The sequence below is a fragment of the Phyllobates terribilis genome, unplaced genomic scaffold (genome assembly GCF_046119375.1).
Source record: "Phyllobates terribilis strain yellow unplaced genomic scaffold, ASM4611937v1 Scaffold_5__5_contigs__length_657084704, whole genome shotgun sequence".
NCBI lineage: Eukaryota > Metazoa > Chordata > Amphibia > Anura > Dendrobatidae > Phyllobates > Phyllobates terribilis.
This window is the reverse complement of record NW_027362765.1, coordinates 209707970-209730925: the sequence shown is the minus strand read 5'-3', so window position 1 is coordinate 209730925 and position 22956 is coordinate 209707970. Positions and strand designations below refer to the sequence as shown.

Below are 22956 nucleotides of genomic sequence, written 5' to 3'. Positions count from 1 at the left end.
TAAGTCTATCTCTCCTGTAAAGTGTAAGCTCTTGTGATCAGTGGGGTCCTCTCTCTTTCTTTCTTCCTCTCTCTTTATCACTTTTTTAGAACGTAAGCTCTTATGATCAGTGAGGCCCTTTCTCTCTCTCCTGTAGAGTATAAGCTCTTATGATCAGTGGGGTCCTCTCTCTTTCTCACTTCTGTAGAGTGTAAGCTCTTATGGTCAGCAAGGTCCTGTCTCTGTCTCGCGTATCAAGTGTAAGCCCTCTCCCCCCCCCCATATATTTTACAAGGAATTCTAAGCTTTCCAGTGTTGAAATCCACACAAATTTATTCACCGCAAATGTAATTTTGGGGGAAAATTTGAATTTCAAAAGATCCGCTCATCTCTAATTAGTTCCTCCATACCACAAATTCCCTAAATCAAACATGTTTTAAATGTTTACATTTTTTATTTTAAATATGAATAGCTTTTGGTCATGATGATAAAATGGGGAAAATGTACGAGTCATCTCTTTTTTTTTAAAAAAAAGTTGCAGTTTTTATTCTAAACAGCACCACTCTTGTCTATGTGGCTGTGTCTGGTATTGCATATAATCCCCATTCAAAGTGATTTGGACCGAGCAGTAACTGTCACTAGATCTGGAAAAAAATAATATTTCTTGCAAACCCGTTTAGCACCATCATTTCCATATGAAACATGATGGACACGTTGTGATGTTTGGAGCAAGCTCCACTTGTTAAGACCTGCTGTCCTTAGTATTATTCTCATCTATCTTCTAGACCTCTTGCATAGCATATTTAGGCTACTACCATCGAGACATAGAGACTAAGTTATTCAAGTAGTTTTAAATGTCACATTTTATTCCTAACATTAAAAATGCAACTTGACTGCCAACCAACTGCAAATTAGTCTGTGGTCCCTAAGAATTTATGAGTACAAAATAAACTTCTGACTTCAGGTGACATCAATCCGACCTGGCAAAAGCCAAAGTATCAAACATTCTGGAAAAATCGTACATGTTTGGAGAAGTAGATATAATTACTATCTCATTTTTTTAAGTTAGAAATCCACTCGCATGCAACATTACCTTTTTTTCGCTGGAGATTGCTTATGCTCTGGTGGTCTTCCCAGTTATGTTTTCAAGAGGTTGGCATATGACTGCTCCAGCCAATTGGTAGTCACAGTAGTCACGTGCCATATTATTGGTATCATGGCACTATATTGAGCACTGATTCCAGGTTAGTAGCCATAATACTTGTTAAAAGGCTATGCAACAATGGGAGATAAGCTTCATTCAGAGATAAGGCACTGTTAGTGATAGTTACTCTGAATGTAGAAGGTAAAGCCCCCGTCTCACATAGCGAGATCGCTGCTGTGTCACGGTTTTGGTGACGCAACAGCGACCTCACCAGCGATGTCGCTATATGTGACACTTTGCAACGATCAGGCCCCTGCTGTGAGGTCGCTGATCGCTGCAAAGTGTCCTGGACCATTTTTTGGTCGTTGCTCTCCCGCTGGTCAGCACACATCGCTGTGTGTGACCCGCGGGAGCAGCGATCAGGCTGGTAACTATGGTAAACATCGGGTTACTAGGGGCACACGCGCACCTAGTAACCCGTTGTTTATCATGGTTACGAGCCTGCTAAAGTGAGCGGTAACCTCCCGCTCACCGTAGCAGAGTGGTAACCATGATAAACAACGGGTTACTAGGAGCGCGTGTGCCCCTAGTAACCCGATGTTTACCATAGTTACCAGCCTGCTCCTGCTTCAGCAGGCTCGTAATCAGGAGCAGGACATCGTGGAAAGATTCTTTCCACGATGTCGCTGCTCCCCTGATCGTTGGTGAGCCTGCCTGTTTGACAGCTCACCAGCGACCACATAGCGACGCAGCAACGATCCCTGACAGGTCGTATCGTTGTCGGGATCGTTGCAGCATCGCTAAGTGTGACGGGGCCTTAAGAGTCGGAAAATACAAGGAAAGAAGGAAAACGTAGGGGAATAAAATGAACACAGCGTTTTCATTTTTTGAGAAGGGCCCCTATTAGAAGTTTGATTATAGAGCCCCAAGAATATTTGTTATTTCCCTGAAAGTCATAGTATTATGCATTTGTAGGATGACTGAAGAATTGCCAATTGTGTTAAAGTGGAATTGGGAAAGATTTAGAAGGTATAAATGAAGAATTGAATAGAATTATATTGGATACCCTTAGTTCCTTTCTTCTTGGTTTCACAGCTCATTTGGCTTTTATTCAAGACTAAGGGTTAAGAATATCTGTTACGCTCAGGATCAGCAAACAAACTCAAGGTCAGGGAGACTTTCAACCTAAGTGACCCTGTCGTTGACAATACTTCTTCCAAGCACTAAGTATCTAATCACTGTCATATATAATAAGCCGGCTGCCTCTGACACATTGAGTTTCAGCAAGATGGGACTGACAGGACAAAGCAGAGCTAGGGACATCGAGAAGGAATGCAGGGAATATGATGAGTGACAACCTTTTATGTGGAGGATGTTCTATAAAAAATTACCAAGGACCACCAGGCCTTTATTATTTGTTTAGAATTTGTAACCTACAAACAGAAGGGATAAACAAAAAAAATCCTGTAGGTGACCATGACCTAGAAAGATGCCCAAAAATGCTGTACTGAAGGGAATGTGGATGCAGACTTGCTAAAGTGTCAGAATATAGATTGTTCTCCTATTTTGCAAAAGTCCAAAAAACTCAAAGGTGTTAGTTATCCACAAAGACAAGAGTCCATGACCCTCTGCCAAGGAGTGGGGAGATCCATCCAACTATACATGCCTTGTTCTGATGAGGAACGTAAATTTAATTCAGTGGCACAGCCTGATCTGATATCTGGGATAATGTTTATAGTAATTCTCCACCGTAATTTCAGAATTCTGTGATATTTTTTTTAAATAGTGTTTGCAGGTCCATTTTTACTCATACTGACATCCAAATCCCTCTTATAGATTAGCTTATATAATTCTTCTTTCCTGATGCCATCATTAAAGAGACATTAGACTCAATAATTAAAGAATAAGCAATCCTATTTATCACATGGTCTAATATAGGCAATTGAGATGTCAATACCCTGAACTTGACAGAAAAGATTGATCAGGATAAATCAAATCAAAGTATAAAACCACATGGGACCTAAACGTGTTGTCCACTGCTTAGCTATTGATGACACATCCTTTGATGGGTCATCAATATCAGTTTGGTGGGCAGGGTCGGACTGGGACTTAAAATCAGCCCTGGCATTTGAGACCGCACAGGCCCTCTTGCTATAAAGGGAATGTGATATTCTCAGAATATATAACACATTTAAAGAATATAAACTGCTGTGAAGCCAGAATACCACTATGTGAAATTTAATATGAATGAACCTGCCAGATTAGATAAATCTATTTACCTGCAGATATAGGAATAATCTCCAGGTTAATAGCACTATGAAGGTGCCCAGCCACTGTACTGAAAGTGCGGCAACCAGGACAAAATACATTTGATTTCTCCAGGAGCCTCCGACTTTCAGTGATGCAGGTTTGCCCTGGCAATTACAGTGACCACTCACAGCACTGAGAGCGGCAGCTGCAAGCACACCCCGGCACTTTGACTGACAGCCGTCTCTGCACTGATGCACAGCTGGCTGGCAGTCAAGGAAAGAACGCAGCAAGGAGGGATCAGGCCCACCCACGAAAGTGACCTCACTATCGAAAGCAGGTCTGGTCTCTGCTCTCCCCATTCTCTCCCTTACAATGCACACTAACAGTATACTTCGTTTCCGGACTAATCCTCCTCTCGTTGTGTAAGCACAACGCGCTGTGGGAGTGGGTGACATGATTTTCAAAAGCGACTTTACCTCCTGCTCTTTGCAAACTTTGCAGCTGGCTGTATCCAGCGTCACTGATGCCTCCTGGCAGTGCGTCAATGAAGTCTGGGTATGTACACCCGACTTCATCGCATGTTCTTAGGGAAGTAGAAAAATGTCCACATATACAAAATTCAGTAGTGATGCTGGTTTAGGGGGCAAGGGTAGCAGTCAGATTCCCTTTAATGTGTATTGGGGGCTTTATGAGCAGGACTCTGTGGCACAGCTTCACAGATTTACACTTGTATTGGGGAAGCGGTGCTCACTAGATGGCCATGCCAACTAGATGGGGCCGGCCTCACTATACACTTGTGTTGATCAAAGCCATGCCCACTAGTTTCTGCCTGGGCGTATGCATATCACATACCTGACTGCTGTTTCTGGGGCAGAGAATGGTGAATCCTCGCAGCACACAGTGCGTGAACTGGGAGGATTCAAAAGTCTGCAGTCACACAGAGTGACTGCAGACTTATCATTTTAGGCCGGACAACCCCTTTAAGCTGACTGGCTACATCGACATCATCCCCTCCTTCCTCCTTCATATACTTAATGCGGCTAGGAAAAAGCAGAGGTCAGGTCACCACATGAGTTAATCCCTGCACAGCGCAAGAATCTAATTAGAAAAAATAAGGCGCCAGTGGGAAGGTTTACATGTGCGTCCATGGAGTGAAGGAGCGGTCCACAGTTGGCACCGGCCCATCTGGCATTTGCCAGAATTGCCAGATGGCCAGTCTGGCCCTGTTGGTGGGGTCCAACCCCCGGCACCCACACTGATCAGATGTTACTAAATCAACTCCAACCAGGTGGGAACAATGTATGGAGCCAGGACAGCACAGCTCTGTTCATTATGTAGTGCCGTCTTCAAGTACTACAGTTGCACTTATTTTTTCTTACATAGGAGCTGAGCTGTGGTACTCAGAAACAGCCACTGCACAGTGTACGGAGCTTCAGTTTACTAGCTCTGTACATTGTTTGATATTGATGACCTATTCTAAGGATAGTTCATCAATATCACACTCCTGAACAACAAATTTAATTTGCAATAGAAAAAAATCAGTTGCGGATTTCACCATGACTAGACTATTATAAACGTAAGATGTAAAAATAAGAAAATCCTTATGCTCTGCTTATTGCTCACCTCTCCAGCTCCTCCGCTCCTCGCGGTCACCTGTCTGTTGTCATTGCATCTTCGGATTGCCACCACTCGCAATTAAATCCCATGGCTTCTCACGGTGGGATTTCTGGCTCCGATGGTGCCTGGGGGGGTTCTGCACAAGCGCGTGCAAGGTCATCAAAGTCGAAAGTTCTGGCCCAGTGTAAGAGGCCCAGGGATTTCAGCATGTGTGGAGGCAATCTGATGAGGACCGGACAGGTGATGTGGAGGGGTGAGCATTTTGCTGAATCCGTGGTGAAGCAAATTGCAAAAAAGCCGCATTTTGTCGAATGTAGATTTTTTCGATAAGTTGGAATTTATTGGCTCTTCTGTACACATATTTTACCCCATTTACTGAGCAAGGTCAAAGCTTAGCTGTAATTGGTTGCAATGAGCACAGTTCTCATAAATGAAGCCAATATTATTTTCTGCCATGTTGATGAGTAATAGTGCAACTTGTGGGGTACTCCTCAACAAAGCACATGGACATAGCTCCTCACCTCTGTTCTATGTAGAAATAGGGTGTATATTTTATTAGGCCGGCGTCACACTACCGTATAACACGGCCGAGAGCAATGCAATAAAACACCGCATAGCCCTCGGCCCAGTGTTATACTATGAGGCTGCTCAGATCAGCGATTATTTTCTAATGCCGATTCGGCATGAGAGAACAATGGCAGCATGCTGCGATTTGCAACGAGACTCGGCTCACTATTCTATGGGTTCGTCTGAAACATCGGACTGCAGTCGAATGTCATCCCAGTGCAGTCCAATAAACATCGAGGTTTGGCCATAGAGGAGATGGAGAAATTACTTTCTCTGTCTCCTCCACACCTGTGCTGAGATTCTTTCATGCGAGTGGATCGGAGCACAGTAGCATGAAACTCAGCTCCCGCTCGCAGCTGAGTTTGAGCCGAGTGTCATTAGCATATCGCATCCGATGTCATACGCTAGTCTGTTTCCAGCCTTACATGAATAGTATATAGTACGACAGGTCGCATTCACCTTTTCCAAAATGGAAAGTTTATGAATGCTGGAAAATCAGGTGTGAGGCTTGTTGTTATTAAAAACAAGGCGGGATGAACAATATGCGACACCTTTAAGAATCCACATACACAGTAGACTAAAGTTGTCCCAGCTCACCGATTTTGGCATTATTGGCTGACAGTCTGTGTATGGGGGCCTTCTGACATTCACACGTTGAGTATTTGGTAAGTTCTTCACCTCAAACACATTTTCCAAATATCACATATTGTGAGTATACATAGAGGTAGGAGAGTTAAAGAGTAACCAAATTTTAGTTTCTTTAATTATTTTTTTTTTAGAAATCAGTAGAACAAAAAAGAAAAAAGACCTTGGTGCATCAAGTTCAACCTTCCTCCCCCAGTTGTTCATTTTGTCACTAATTTAACTGTAGACCACAATGTTATGTGTATCGAGGAAATCATCCAGCCCTTTTTGAACGCTGTTATAGTGTCGGCCATCACTACCTCTTATAGTAGGGCATTCCACAGTCCGACTGCTCTGACTGTAAAGAAACCTTTCCTATTAAGCTGCCGGAATCACCTCTTTTCCCCAGTCCCGTAATGAGTGCCCCCTGGTCCTTAGTATGGTCTTTGGAAGGAATAAGTCATGTGTCCTTTGTACTGACCACACATTTATTTATATATGTAAATGAGATCTCCTCTGAGACGTCTTTTATCTAACCTAAACAAGCGCAACTTTTCCAACCTCTCATCATATGAGAAGCCTTCCATCCCTTGTAATAATCTAGTTGCCCGCCTTTGAACTGACTCTAACTCCTGAATATCCTGTTCAAAATGTGGAGCCCAAAACTGGATCCCGTATTCCAGATGTGGCCTCACCAGTGATTTATAAAGGGCCAACAGTACATTGGGATCGTGGGATTTTTTCTCTCTTTTTATGCATCCTAAAATCTTGTTTGCTTTTGCGGCAGCTGCTTGACATTGAGTTCTGCTGCTCAGCTTACTTGTAACCAGAATACCCAAGTCCTTCTCCTGTTCTGTAGTCCCAAGTATACTCCCATTTAATGTATATGCAGCAATAGGATTACTTCGTCCTAGGTGCATTACTCTACATTTATCTACATTAAACCTCATCTGCCAAGTGTTTGCCCATTCAGTCATCTTATCCAGATCGGTCTGCAATATTGTAAAGTCAAGATTGGATTTTAGTATCCTACATAGTTTGGCGTTGTCAGCAAAGACTGACACTTTACTCTCAATCCCATCCCCAAGGTCATTAATAAAAAGGTTAAAAAGAATCAGTCCTATCACAGATCCCTGTGGCACCCCACTGCTGACTATATCCCATTTAGAGAATGTACCATTTATGACGACTCTTTGTTTAGCCAATTCCTTACCCATCTGCATATAGTTCCCCCAAGTCCTTGCTTCTGTTGCTTCAGTATAAGGCTGCAATGTGGTACAGTATCAAATACCTTTGCAAAGTCCAGAACATGTGAAAATAAGAAAGATTGTAATATATCTAATTAGAAAAATCTGCTTCTGTCTCCTCTTGAATTGATCATTCCTTCTCAAAATTCTCAATTAGTAAAATCTGTCCTCAGTGAATTCAGATTTTACAATTAATGAGATGGCAGATGACAGTTGGTGCTCATAGAGTTCAATGGAGGACTGTAACTGTAATTTCAGGGGAACTTGCAGCAGAATGTCTGTGTTTGCCTCCAGCTCCTACTCCCTCATTAGAATTTTAAAAGCATGAACTTTCATCTCCTCTTCCATTAATGGAAAAATCGGACTTCACTGAAATCAAATTTTACAGATTTTACCCATGAATTGAAAGTTAAAGATCAATCCAAGAGGAGAATTCAGCAGATTTCTCTGATACGATATATTACAGAGTTGCTTATTTTCATGTGTGCTATTAATGTATGAAATAAAAATTAAAATGATGGCTACTATTTACACTATGCCTCATTGAAAGCATTCATATTCAACAGCATTCAACAGGGCCACCGTTTTATTTCCAGCAAAGGACGATCTATCTCCACTTCATTATGCTGTACTATAACCAAGTCTGGTAAATAAGATATTTCGAGTTTGAGTTTAATTTAGCAGAAATCCAATGCTAATATACCACGGAGTACTCTTCTAATGTGCATATGTGCTTCCACTTCAAAAGAAACTGTCATAAAATATCTCTCAGCAGCAATTCTGTCCATTATTTACATGTCAGAGATAGACATCTGTTGTATGCCGTAGAGTACCATTAAGCTTATGTCTTAGCACATCGCAATACCGTGTCCCCTTTGGGTATTTGATTTCCTTTTCAAGGCATTCATTAACTACTAATTATAGGAAACCAACCAATATGAATTCTTCAATGGAATTAAACAGAATTCTATTCCTCATCTTCAACAGTAGAAAGGCTAGGGGGCTGGTATTAGTCCTAGTTAAAGGACATTTAAAGCATTTTGAAGCTTTTTGAAGCTTTTTTTTTAAGCTTTTTTCACTGTTTTCAGAACATTAACAATAAGAACATGGAAGAGTCCAGGAGCTATTTGGTGAGCTGCATATCCTGCTACATGTTCACAGACTTGCCAGTGGAAAAGCCAGACTTCACATGCCAGAAATGCAAGCTTGTGTCCCTGTTGGAGGAAAAGTTGCGAAATCTAGAAGAGAGGTTAACTACCTTGAAAATCATTAAGGAAGGTGAAGAGTTCTTAGACAGAGCAGAATTATCTCTTCATGATTCAGAAAGAGAAGAAATTCGAACTGCACCTGACGAAACAGAGGAATGGAAGCATGTGACCCACAGAAGCAGGAGGATCGAGAGGCAGTCAGCACCCATACTGCTCAGGAACCAGTACCAGGCTCTCACACAGGAGAACCATGAAGAAATACAGCAAGATAAGACTTTGCCAGCAATGAATAACCTTGTAAGCCCTCAGAATCCTCCTGGATGGAGAAAGAAGAATGTTGTGAAGAAAAAACGGAGAGTGGTGGTCATGGGGGATTCCCTGTTAAGAGGAACAGAGGCCGCTATCTGCAGACCAGACATAACCTCAAGAGAAATGTGCTGTCTTCCAGGAGCAAAAATTAAAGATGTGTCTGACAGGATATCAAGACTCTTCAGACCTACAGATCACTACCCATTCCTGCTAATACATGTGGGGACAAATGACACCGCAAGAAAGGACCTGGAAACCATCTGCAGTGACTTTGAAGACTTAGGCAAGAAAGTGAAAGAATTGGGAGCGCAGGTGGTCTTCTCATCCATCCTCCCAGTGGATGGCCATGGAACAATGAGGTGGAATAAGATTCTACAGGTGAACAACTGGCTACGTCGATGGTGCCGTCAACAAGGATTTGGATTTCTGGATCACGGAATGAATTACCTATACGATGGACTACTTGCTAGAGATGGGGTGCACCTTACGAAGACTGGAAAACATGTATTTGGAAGTCGCCTTGCTACACTCATCAGAAGAGCTTTAAACTAGAACAATGTGGGAAGGGAAGCAAAAGGCCAGAAAAAGCCATACAGCTGACAAATACTATTGAGATCTCTGCTACTGGAAGTGGAAAAGAAGAACAAAGACAAAAAAATCTAAATAATAAAAATATGGGAGGAAGAGAAACCAATCACAAACTAAAATGTTTTTATACAAATGCACAAAGCATGGGCAACAAACAAGGAGAATTGGAACTACTAATGCAGGAAAAGGAATATGATGTCATTGGAATCACTGAAACTTGGTGGGACGATACACATGATTGGAATAAAAGGCTAAAAGGATACAACTTATTTGCAAGAAACAGACTTGATAAACGAGGAGGAGGTGTTGCATTGTATGTTAGAAAAGCGTATATCTGCACAGAGATTGAAGCTTCAGAGACTGGGAGTTCTGTGGAAACTGTTTGGGTAAGAATACAAGGAGAGAACAACGGAAAGGACACCATTGTAGGCATTTACTACAGGCCACCTGGGCAAGCTGAAGATATGGATGAACTCTTTATGTATCAAATGACCAAGTTCTCCAAAAAATATGACGTAGTGGTCATGGGAGATTTCAACTATCCAGACATTTGTTGGGAATCTCTCTCAAGTAAAACTAACAGGTCAAGCAAATTCTTATCCTCTCTTGCTGACAACTTTATCTTCCAAAAGGTAGGGGAGAAAACAAGGGGATCTGCTACTTTGGATCTAATTCTTATAAACAGGGAGGAAATGGTTGAGGAGCGATCATGCTATTATAGAATTTTGGATAACTAGAGGAGGAAGACATGTGAAGACTCAAACTTCAAGGTTAGATTTTAGAAAGGCAGATTTTAAGAGACTCAGAAAGAGAATAGGAGGGATCCAATGGCTGGATGTCCTTAAGGACAAAAATGTCCAGGAAGGATGGGAAATTTTTAAAAATGAGATTCTCAAAGCACAATCGTTAACAATCCCGAAAAGTAGGAAAAATGGGAAGCATTTAAGGAAACCAGGATGGATGAACACAGAACTTAAACACATGCTAAAAAGAAAGAAAGAAATGTTTATTAAATGGAAAGAGGGAGGCATATCTAAAGAAGATTATAATGCAGTCTGCAGATCCTGTAGGGCACGTATCAGGTTAGCTAAAGCTGACAATGAATTAAGGCTTGCAAGAGATGTCAAAAGCAATAAAAAAGGATTTTGGGGGTATGTCAAAAGTAAAAGAAAAGTCAAAGATGCTATAGGATTTTTACAGGATTTTTACAGGATGAAAATGGAGAAATGGTAAGAGAGGATGTTGAGAAGGCCGAACTTTTTAATTCCTATTTTGCATCTGTTTTCTCTCAGAAAGAAAATGTAACATCAACTGATCTTCACTGTCCTTTTAAAGGAATAGAGGAATCCAAGTTATCAGTAAACAGAGAGATTGTGAGGGAATATTTAGCTAACATAAATGAGTTCAAGTCTCCAGGTCCAGATGAATTACACCCCAGAGTACTGAAGGAGATTGTAGAAGAAATTTTAGAACCACTCTCCATAATCTTTGAAAATTCTTGGAGAACAGGAGAAGTCCCAGAAGACTGGAGAAGAGCAAATGTTGTTCCTATCTTCAAAAAGGGGAAGAAGGTGGACCCAGGGAACTATAGGCCGGTGAGTCTGACTTCTATACCAGGAAAGATCTTTGAACAAATGATTAAACAACATGTATGTAAGTACATGGATAAGAATGAAGTGATTAACCAGAGTCAGCATGGGTTTGTAACTAACAAGTCATGTCAGACTAACTTAATTTCCTTCTATGACAGAATCACTGACTGGGTGGATCAGGGAAATGCTGTAGATATAGTATATCTTGACTTCAGCAAAGCATTTGACAAAGTATCTCACATCATCCTTATTGAAAAAATGACCAAGTATGCAATGGACCAGGCAACTGTTAGGTGGATTCATAACTGGCTTAGTGATCGGACTCAAAGGGTGGTTGTAAATGGCTTCACATCCAGCTGTATGAATGTCTCAAGTGGGGTACCACAGGGCTCCGTCCTGGGACCTGTATTGTTCAACATCTTTATCAATGATTTAGATGAAGGAATTGAGGGTAAACTGATTAAATTTGCTGATGACACAAAGCTAGGAGGGATAGCTAATACTAGTGAAGAGAGAGAGAGGATTCAAAAAGACCTAAATAAACTGGAGCAGTGGGCAGCAACCAACAGAATGGTTTTTAACAGGGAAAAATGCAAAGTACTACATCTGGGCAATAAAAATGAAAAAAGCATATACAGAATGGGAGGAATAGAGCTAAGCAACAGTACATGTGAAAAAGACTTAGGTATACTAATAGATCATAGACTGAACATGAGTCAACAGTGTGATGCAGCAGCAAAAAAGGCAAATACAATTCTGGGATGTATTAACAGAAGCATACAGTCTAGATCACGTGAAGTCATTATCGGTCTTTACTCCTCTTTGGTCAGACCTCATCTGGAATACTGTGTACAGTTTTGGGCACCACATTTTAAAAAAGACATAGACAAACTGGAGCAAGTTCAGAGAAGAGCGACCAGAATGGTGACTGGTCTGCAAACCATGTCCTATGAGGAACGGTTGCAGGATTTGGGAATGTTTAGCTTGCAAAAAAGAAGACTGAGAGGAGACTTAATAGCTGTCTACAAATATGTCAAGGGCTGTCACATTGTAGAAGGATCATCTTTATTCTCATTTGCACAAGGAAAGACTAGAAGCAATGGGATGAAACTAAATGGGAGGAGACACAGATTAGATATTAGAAAAAACTTTTTGACAGTTAGGGTGATTAATGAGTGGAACAGGCTGCCACGAGAGGTTGTGAGTTCCCCTTCAATGGACGTCTTCAAACAGAGGCTGGACAGACATCTGTTTGAGATGATCTAGTGAATCCTGCTTTGAGCAGGGGGTTGGACCAGATGACCCAGGAGGTCCCTTCCAACTCTACCATTCTATGATTCTATGATTCTATGATTCTATGACATAAGTATGAGCTAATTGCTTATAACCAACTATATTCAACCTTTTATTTTTTCAGTTAATCTTTAGAAAATGAAAGCAGCAACCTATATGCCCCAATGCAAAATCTGCACCATGGTCGCTACCTGACATGAGCCATTTATAATACTAATATTTCTAACTTGTCAAAGGAGCTTTTCAGCTTCCACTAGGTGCGACTGCTATGAACCTGCCTTGGAGATCTCCTCCACTTTTCATTAATTTTATAAATTTTCCCAATGTGTTTTCCTAGGAAGAGCTGTTCGAAATAACATGTAACAGAGCTTCAAATGGTGATCCAATTACTTGAACATTCATACCTCTGTATAATTTTACTACATTCTAATCAATAAATGTGTTATTTGTTATATACGCCTGATAGGATGATAAATTTGTTAAAAGGAAATATATAAATAGTTGTATAGCTATAAAAATTGAAAAAAAAAACTCTATTAAGTCCAATTGATTTGCTCATCCAATAGTTATATAGAATGTCCTTCAATATATATCTATCATGCTAGACACTTATGGCCTGATTCATCAAGACCGACATTGTTCACGCCGGTCTTGATGAAGGGGCGTGCTGGAGTCAGATGCTCCTGATTCATGAAGAGGCGTATGCATGAATCAAGAACACATGGTGAGTGGTATACACCTCTGTGTCCGCCTCACCACAACTCCTACTCCAGCCCCTCCTGGAGTAAGATTTGTGGTTTAGAAAACACCGCTGCTCGTCATGAATTTGATGAGTGTCTGTTGCCACATTCCGACTCCATTGGCTTGGAGAGACTGAAGACTCCAGAAGTCACAAAGTTTAATTTCAGCACATAGTTGTGCCTAAATTGTATGACTTTTCAAAAGGTTTTACACAACCATTCTGGCGTGAAAGCTTTGATGAATCGGGTCCTTAAAGCGCAACAAATGTGACTAGCTGGGAAAGGACATGGAGTGAAACTGCAAAAATTTTAGTTCAAATTAATGCCTCCAAGTACGCTACTCAATAGGTGCTGTAGAGTTAGTCAAAAGTGCATAAATATGCACTAAATTTATCATGGAATATAAGCCACTGTGATAAATTTGGAGACACAGGTCCATCAAGTCCAATCTACGTTCCTACAAAAAACCCTATGAGTTAGTTGTAAATTGCTTCATGGAGGGAAATTCCTTCTTAGCTTCCAAATATGGCAAACAGCTAATCCCTAGATCAATAACCCATCTCTACAAATCTAACGCCTATAAGTTTTGATAATAAATCTTATAAGAAAGGCATTCAGTAGCCTCTTGAACACCTTCAGCAAATCAATGCTCCCAACTTAATGACCTGTGAGGTTGCCTTGTTTTGGCAGGTGGGCTCACACAATTTGATCAAAATGTATGGTAAGAAACTGAAATGTTTAAGAAAAAGTACATAAAGCAGTATTGCAATATAAAATACTAAAATGTTATATTTTGCGCATACCTTAGTGTCTATAGGGTGCTATTGCATGTTTGTATTTGCTTGCTCTTGAATTACAGTCACAGCATATTTGTACCTGCACACTAACAAAGTATACAGTAAAGGAGGTGCCAACTAACTTATTCTTTTGCAGCTTTGACAGCAAATAATTCTTGTCTATGATGGTAAAACCTAACCATGGGTTGAAATCCAGGACACCAACTCCATATAATTTACATGTTCACTTTTTTTTTTATATGGGTCCAAAATAGATCCACTACTTTGGATTGTCCGCATGTTTCAAAAATTTTGATCATATTCTGAAACTACCAACACCTTAATATTTTGCATAATTTATAGCTACAATTTTAAGTTTTTGCCATTTTCTCTATGAAATACTTTTTGTCTTTCCTGTCCATTATAACGGGGAGGGCCTATATTTCACAAATTTCAGGATGTTTTATACACATGGGCTCCATATAGTGTGAGCTACTTTATGCTTTATTACAACAGGAAGCAGGTGTAATATCAGTCCCTGAAACCCAGTAGGAATAGGTTTTAATATAATGGGAACAGAACTACTCAGTTCTTAGAGCAATAATCCCTGGTGCCCACATTATGTGATTAATTACTCAATACTCTGCTGATATTTCCAACTCATAAAGTTCCTAACTAAATAATTATGATCATGAGTTTCTGGGAACGAGGGAAAACACAGGGGACGGTGATCATGATAGCTTATCACACGCTAGAGCAACTGTCCTTAAGACACATCAATCTTCTACCCCCACTGGGGGCAGCCATTTTGTTGGCAGGGTCAATGCTTATGAAGTTGCTCATATGAGTAGTCAAATCAGTGAGGAATGAGCCTATGTATGTATGGAGGACTTCTACACAGAGCCTTGATCTGGGTTCTGTTTTTAACCATTAGATATTATTACATTAATGGGATTTAATCAGTGCTTTGGGTTTGGTAACATCCTATGCAGTAATTTATAAGGCTTCCCCCAAATTGTGTCCAAGGAACAAAAGCATACCTTGTGCACCAAGCCATACCAAATAGTGACCAAATGACACCGACCGACAGCTGTATCTTGAGCACAAATTGCGGGATTAGGGTGTATTCTTCAGATGTTCAGGTCATTATGGCTAGTGATGTCCCCATTAATGGTGACAATGGTGGCAAGTTACTTATCCCTAAACTTGGTTCAATATTCAAGCTTAGGCCACGTTCACACGTTCAGTATTTTACATCAGAAAAAATCAGGAGTGGAACAATCAGTGGAAAAGTATAATAGAAACTTGTCACCACTCCTGGTTTTGGCTTACAAATACTGATGGAAAATACTGACCAAATACGGAACGTGGGAACGCGGTTTAATTAATATTTCCATGTTTCATAGTAAACATATAATTTTAAATGTTTTCAGTGTAATTGTCCTGGCTTGAATATTGCAATAAAAAGTTTAGTTGACTGTAGATGAATGAAATATGCTCAGCCTACACCCTTATATACTGCTACATGGGATTACAGGTACACAGCGCCAAGGTGAACTTCCCAATGCCTCCTGTTCATTTCTGCCATTTTTTCATTTTCTCCCTTATCACGCCCACATTCTTAATTGGTGCTCAGATGGAGAGAAAAGAGCAACATAAATCCAATTACCTGCTTAGTACTAGGATGGACCTAGCAAGATGTGACAAGTAGAGACCCTGATACTGATGCGACACTACGTACCACACTTTACATGCTTGTAGCAATGGTCAAATTGAAATATTTGCATCTCAGACACCATTTAAATGAAGTACATTGGACATGCATTGCTTTACAACACTATGTTAAAATAAGGTGAGAGTGATATAAATGTGTAGATGCTTTTATCCCATTGCCAGCAAGGTAGGGTATTGTAGTGATAATTCAATGAGAGGCATTTCTACAGTACAGAACTCCTATATAATGACTGAATTACCGGTAAATACTGGGAGAATTATCCTTGGTATTTCCTCTATCCCACTAGGTAATGCTATTAGTTTGGCATATTTCTGGATTAAATCTCTCAAAGTGTAAACATCTATCCACAAAAAACAGCAACGTCAAAGCTCGAACCGCACTTGATCATACAAAAAAAATTCACAATAACCTCAGAAATCTCAAATATATGCAAAAATCCATACAAAAGCGCTATCTGTTTAATGTATCATTTATTGCAATTCTCACCAATGGTTTAACAATACAATTATTAATAACATTTGTTCTATAATTTGTCGGACTTAACCCTTAGCATTTGAGAAAAGACTATAATTTGAGTGCTGATCTTTGCAATGAAGGCCTGTATATATCACCAGATGTGTCCATTCAACATTGTCAATGTTCCGGTGATAATAGATATAAATTATGTGAAAATCAACTTGGTGTCACAAAGAAAAAAATATATATATCACATTGGTAAGTCACATGTATTCACACAAATACATTTACTTATAATTGTTCAGAAAAAAAAATAAAACAATTATAATTCCATTTTTTTTTCCAAGCAAGATCAAAAATCTTAAAAGAAAAAAAAAGAAAAGAAGAATAAAGCAAAGAAAAGAAAACAAGACGGCAGTAAAGAAAAAAAAAATCAAACAGAGAAGATTTTAACAATATTCATATATTCTAAAAATATAAGAAAATAAAGAATGAGCCCATAATTATGTAGGAAATGGAAGGAAAAATCCTTTTTTTTTTCTTTCTAGCAGGAACAAACCAAAAATTCAGAGCCTAAAAGTTGTGACATTCATCAGAATACAGTACACAGCAAAATGGGTTGATTTTTGTCCAATTTTTCAGAGAAAAAAAAAAGAAAAAGAAAAGAATGTAAAAAGGGAAAAAAAGTACTCACCAAGCAAGAAAATGTCAGAGGTAAAAAGGTCACAAGAAGAAGAGAGTTAATAGAAGGAAGGTAGGAGGAGAGCAGGAGTAAGTGTGGAAAAGGGCAGATGCTCAGATACAATGTATCAGCTGCTGTACCAGTCTGGATACAAAGTAACAGCATCAAGGGACTACAGGCTGCATACTACCCACTGGATCAAACCATTGCTCTGACAGGGGGGTGTTGTGACATCCAGGGCACTCTAAGCCACTAGTAATCAAGGCTGTCAATGCTTGATGTTATGTCTATACACTACAGAGGTTTTATACAATTATTCTCAGTGCCACATTACTTAATGAGGAGTAACTATACATGCCATGGTTCCCCTTTTCATCCCTCACACCCCTGCTCCTTGCTTTTGTCATGGTCAAGTCCAGTTGATGCCTTATTAAATAGCTGGAGCTGTATAATGTTGAGCTTCAGATGAGAAAGGAGGGGGAGAGAGGTGGATCTGCTTGTGTGAGCTGTCTGTGCATGATTAATCAAGACAAAATAACACTATTTGTATGCCTGTTAGACTTGGGTTCATTTGTGTGTCTGTGGGCATGTGCGCGCCTGTGTACTTAATGCAGGAATACCAATGAATGCATATAGTCACACAGAAGAATAATCGCTAAGTGCTCGGTACAGTGGGGACTCGTGTATCAATGGTGGTGTTTGTGAGACACGTTTTCCATCATGATCTTGGTGGCTGCGGCATATGTAAATGGTGGTATAATATTCATGCATTGGGCACAATTCAGACAGAAGTAAGAAACCTGTATGATCAACTTTTAGGTGTTTGTTTAGTTTGTTTTTAGTTTCTGGGTAATGCTGTATACAGGTTGGTAAATATTTTCCAAAAGTCAATTGTAATAAATAATGTAAGCCAATTGATCTTTTCCAAAACAGCTACATGGATTTGCATACATGACTATACCAAATGAGCTTTACTATAGTGGAATATCTACTTTGTTCTGCACTTCCTTGTGACATGATGGCCCCGATTTGTTAAAGAAGCACTCCCATCAAAAAATTTATATCATAGAATGTTAGAGTTGGAAGGGACCTCCAGGGTCATCATGTCCAACCCCCTGCTCAATGCAGGATTCACTAAACCATCTCAGACATAACTCTGTCCAGCCTCTGTTTGAAGACTTCCATTGAAGGAGAGCTCACCACCTCTCCTAATATATTGCAGTCATCATATTATATAGCACTGTGTACTTACAGTTGCTGATTTTGTCCTTCTACCCAGTTAATTCTTCTGTTTTCCATTCGGTCTATGACATCACATGATTAAAAACTGACTAGCTGAATCCTTCTAAGCTCTATGTAGAAAAAAGAGGTAAATTTTCCCTGTATGACTCACAAGTCACTGCAAAAGTCACTTGCAGGAGGAGGAGACTGCAGTTGGGTCAGGAGTTGAAGAGGGGAATGATAAATGCAGGGACAAGAGACTTCCTATTTCTACATAGAGCAGAGAAAAGAGAATTAGCTGGGTAGAAAGGCAAAATGAGCAATTGTAAGTACACAGTGCTATATAAGGATAAACACTTTGATGGGGGGAGTGCTTCTTTAAATAACTTTTTATATATGTAATTCTAATAAAATACGTATTTTTTAACTAGAAACTCTTTTCTTGCTTTTGTATTAAATTCTTCTTTTGGAGTGGCTAATAGTCATCATTGAAATGGCTATGTGCTTTTCATTTTGATTCAATGACCAAATTTATAAGCTAAATATGTACCCGTTGGATTTATTGTTCCTAATGAAGGAGCGCAATGGAATAGGAGGTGTCTGACTGATTAAGAGACACACGCCACTTAATAAATCAGGTGCATCTTACAAGTGGTGGGCATCTCCGTGCGTTCGTCTGAATTCCTTCTCCAGTCAAGAATTGGAGTAAGATTTCTGGAGTAAGGTATGCCACACCTGATCATGAATTAGATGGGCAGGAGTTACTAAGCCCCTGTCGCACCAATGCTGCGGAGCTGCCCGGAACTGGGGTAAAAAAGTCAAGTCACAGTGTTTTTGACCAACTTCATGTTGTACAAAAAATTTTGTGCCTCTACAGAGTGTTTTACACCAATTTTCTGGGGGTAAATACTTTGTCATATCGGTCCCTATATGTTTGTTCGGTGGTGGTTTTGTATGTATTTCATGAGTTGCCATATACCCACCAAAAACAGGGACTGAAAAGTTACCTATCTGTATATGGAGAAGAGTATAAACTTTTCTATGGTTAACCTTTTACTCCATTAGTCCAGAACATTACTAGCAAGAAAGACTGGTTCTTGAGCAGAAACTCATACAAAGCAAATAAAACTCACAAAGACCACAGAGATCTTCACAAGTGAAGTTTGCGCATCCATATAGAGACCATATGATAAAAACAAATTAATGTAGTTGTTTGCATAAGGTCTATAACAGTCTTCCAGCCTTATACATCTACTATTGTTATCTCTCTTTTATAAGAAATGTTGATTTGATTAGTACATCAGCCGATCCCAGTTATTGCTTTGAAAGAGAGTTGACAAAATATAGGCTGCCTATATAAGTGACCACATAGGATTAAAGATGATTAATCAATTTAATGCAAATCAAATTAGAGTTGAATTTTATGAAATTCGCAGATCCAGGTGAATTCAAACAATTTGCTATTCGATTAGCACAAGATAGGAAGAGATATCTCTAAAACATTGCACAAATACTCCAGACAGTAATGTATTATACAACTGCAGCACTGAAGAAGACGAGAATAGTAGTCTGGGAATATTAAAGAGATTCATTTGAAAGGGGAAGAGAGAGAGAGAGAGAGAAAAGGTCCTAGGAGCAGTGTCAGACTTAATGTAATTGATCAGTGATACGGTGTAGATGGCATCTGTCCTAGTGTATTTGATTCACAATTACACATTTTTTCTTTATTCATAATGCACTAGAAAGCAGAAGCAAGAGAGCACAATAGTTTTTCCGGAAAAAGAAAATTGAAATCAGTGTCAGACAGTGGATTTGATTATCTGGAGTGACTGTACTGAGTTATTGCATTTCTTGTAGGTGGCACTAGCGTTCTAGTCCTCTTCCTCTCTGAAGAGACAATTTGCATTTCTTGTGCAATTGTTTTTGTGAAGGAGGGTAATAATTGTTTTTTTAAAAATACAAAAAAAGCCCAGATATTTAACTGTGATTGTCTACCTCATTCAATGCGTGTGTCACAAACAATTTTTTTTTTTTCGCATCTGTTTTACTAGTCAAATTTTACATCTGTACAGGACATACTACTAAAGGACCCTGTTGCAGTTCCTGGCTTTTTAGTTGCTTAACATTTCTAATTTTGTCACTTTTGAGATGTGTGTTGAACAAATTGAAAATACATGTAAAATAATATACACCATTACCTGTGCATGACTGATTTTGCACACCTGTTTTAGTCAAGTTTGACAACCATACACACCACACATATAATGCGGCATGCTGACACATTTTGCTTTCTGTACATGTATCTATCTAGCTAGTGTGGCACCCTGCTATTACAGGTACCACAGGACCCAAAAGGGTGCATGGACGTACTTCTCCTCAAGAGGCCCTCATTACATAACAGACACCTCCACCCTTCCACCTCATACCACCAGAGGAAGCCTGTTAGGGATATATATACTGGAGGGTGGAGTTAGGCAGTCAGAGTGTGCTGGCACAGAGATCAGTGAAGGAGCAGCACGTCTGCTGCTGTGTTGAGGGCCCCGATTGTGGCCGAGACAAGGAGAGGAGAGAGAAGTTAAGGGGGCAGAGGAGCATCTGAAGCTCACCCCAGGACACAAGCCGGACACCGGGCCTGCGCCTACAGGGTCCTCTACACCCAGTAGGGACAACCGGCATACCAAGAGGATTCCAGATCCCTGGTCAACCTGAAGCTACCATCATTTTACAGAACTAGGAACCACGAAGGCCCCAGAGTCCAGGGATAGTGATAGCTGGAGAAAAGTTCTATTACCAAGCAGACAGGTGAGAGAGTGAAACAGCATAGAAGCTAGGCCTAGTTCCAGGCGGGCCAGAAGCTTTAGAGAAAGGAAGAAACGGACCAGGAGGCCCAATACCCGCTCACTGAGGAGAGTCCAGAAGTGCACCCTTCCTACTAGGTAGCCTGGACCACACCTGCCATTACACCAGTAAGGGTACTGAAGCGAATCCCCTGTGTGCGTGTCCGTCATTCCCCCTGACCCAACCGGGCTTCCTCTCACCTGCATCCCTTCCATCAACTCTGCCCCGGCGGACCGCTCCGCCTGTGGGGAGCAGAAACATCCCAGCTGCCATCCCATCACCCCCGGAGGTCTGCAGCAGCGCCGGTACTCTTTACCGGGAACCACAGGTGGCGTCACGAGACAAAACTGTTATCAAACCCAGTTTTAAAGAGTGACCTCAGGGTACGGGCCCGGGAGCCGACTGCCGTAACATCCCACAGAAGGTCAAGGCCCGGGTACCGAGTTTCCCCCATATCCCCCTGGGCGCGTCACTTTCTTATAATAGCCTTTCTGGCAAAGGTTGAATTATTGGGGTTGAAAAGATTGTTAAAAGTTAACTATAGTGTTTTAAAAAATGTACTTTGAAAAAAAAAGTGTCAATGGCAATGGATGGGTTAGGGCAAAAGAAAAAAAATATCAAGGTTAAGAATGTGGGAGCTGCTAAAAGAAGAAGCACTACAATCAGCAACACTGGCAGCAGCCATCCAGGCAATAATACTACCAAAAACGGTCTAAAATTGATCTCCATTGCCTTGGCGGCAAGTGTGTTAGTGGGGAGGAAGCGAAGGGAGTTATGGAATGTATGGCATATTACTAGTCTCAATCACAGCAAGATGATGTTACCTCTAGCAGCGACACTATCAGTTTGATTCACTGAATTGAATTGTCTGGCAGATCATAAATGACTAAATGAGATCATTTTGGGATCATTTCTTAATTAAAAGGAAAAAAAAAGTATGTCACTAGTGGAATAATTCCACTATATTTTTTGATCTACTAGACATGAGTCCTATTTTAATCACCAAATATACCTCAGATAAACAGATCTCCTTTTTTATACAGGCAATTAATGATGCAGTATTCTCAGGAGTAATGTACAGTGACTGGTGCAAGAGTAGTAGCTGCAAACAGGCTGAAAAGATCAAAGTAGGTTCCCAATTATGGTGTTGGATTTTAACACCCACGAGAGGAGGGTATGGTGGTTGTATTTCCATTCATTCAGCCAACCCTTTAATTGCTAACAATGCAGTTTATCTGGAGAAAAGAGCACTTAACAGCATTTTGGTATGCCTCTATATCAAATCTGTGGTGGTCCCAGACCCAGCATTCCCACCGATCAGCTGTTACCAGCTCCATCAGCTAAAAGCTGTAAACAGTATATGGAGCATAATTTAGTGATAACGAATTTATCATTGGCGGAGAAAGGTTGAACTTGATGGACCTTGGTCTTTTTTCAAACTATGTAACTATGAGTGGAAAACCTTCAAAAACAGCTGATTTGTAGTACCTGGCTTTGGCCACTAAAGAATGTGATGGAGCTGCTGTGTTCTGCAGTTGCTGCTGGTAACAGTTGATCGGTGGGGAGGCTAAGTGGCGGACTGCCACTGATCTGAAATTAATGCTAATGCTAAGGTAAGGTCAGTAGTAGAAAGGAAAACAGATTTCACAATAAAAACTGAATACAATATTAAATAGATCTTTTAGACCTGATTAATCTGGTGTACTTACTTTGAAACTCTAATAGTTATAAAATTCTTAATAAACGAATATCCCCCAATATTCAAATCAGCATTATATGAATCGGAATCTCGATGGACTTATAAAATGCTCATTTAAATAATAATATTATTATGCAGTCAATTTGACATTGAATTTCAAAGTAAGTACACCAGCCTTTTAAGGTCTAAGAGATTGATTTAATAATGTACACTATTCCATGTACTGATAATAGTAAAGATTTCAGTATTAGGTAGAATAGTTAGTACAATGTACCAGGTATACACAAGTTTATACACTCTCCATTCATTTAGAGAAGATACTACATTTCTTGGCTGTAGAATTATGCCTTGTCATTCCAGGGACCTTAGGTAGGTGACTCCACAGCACATA

General features: G+C 40.1%; 1 protein-coding gene across 2 annotated transcripts in view; it reads right to left on the bottom strand.

Moving 5' to 3' along the window:
• Window positions 1–16961, bottom strand: part of RALY (RALY heterogeneous nuclear ribonucleoprotein) — a 337971-nt gene extending 321010 nt beyond the window's left edge. For both annotated transcript variants that reach the window (XM_073683763.1, XM_073683764.1), the window contains exon 1: window positions 16820–16961. The gene's annotated coding sequence lies outside the window, so the exon portion shown is untranslated. The remainder of the gene's footprint in view (window positions 1–16819) is intronic.
• Between the last annotated feature and the right edge of the window lie 5995 nt (window positions 16962–22956).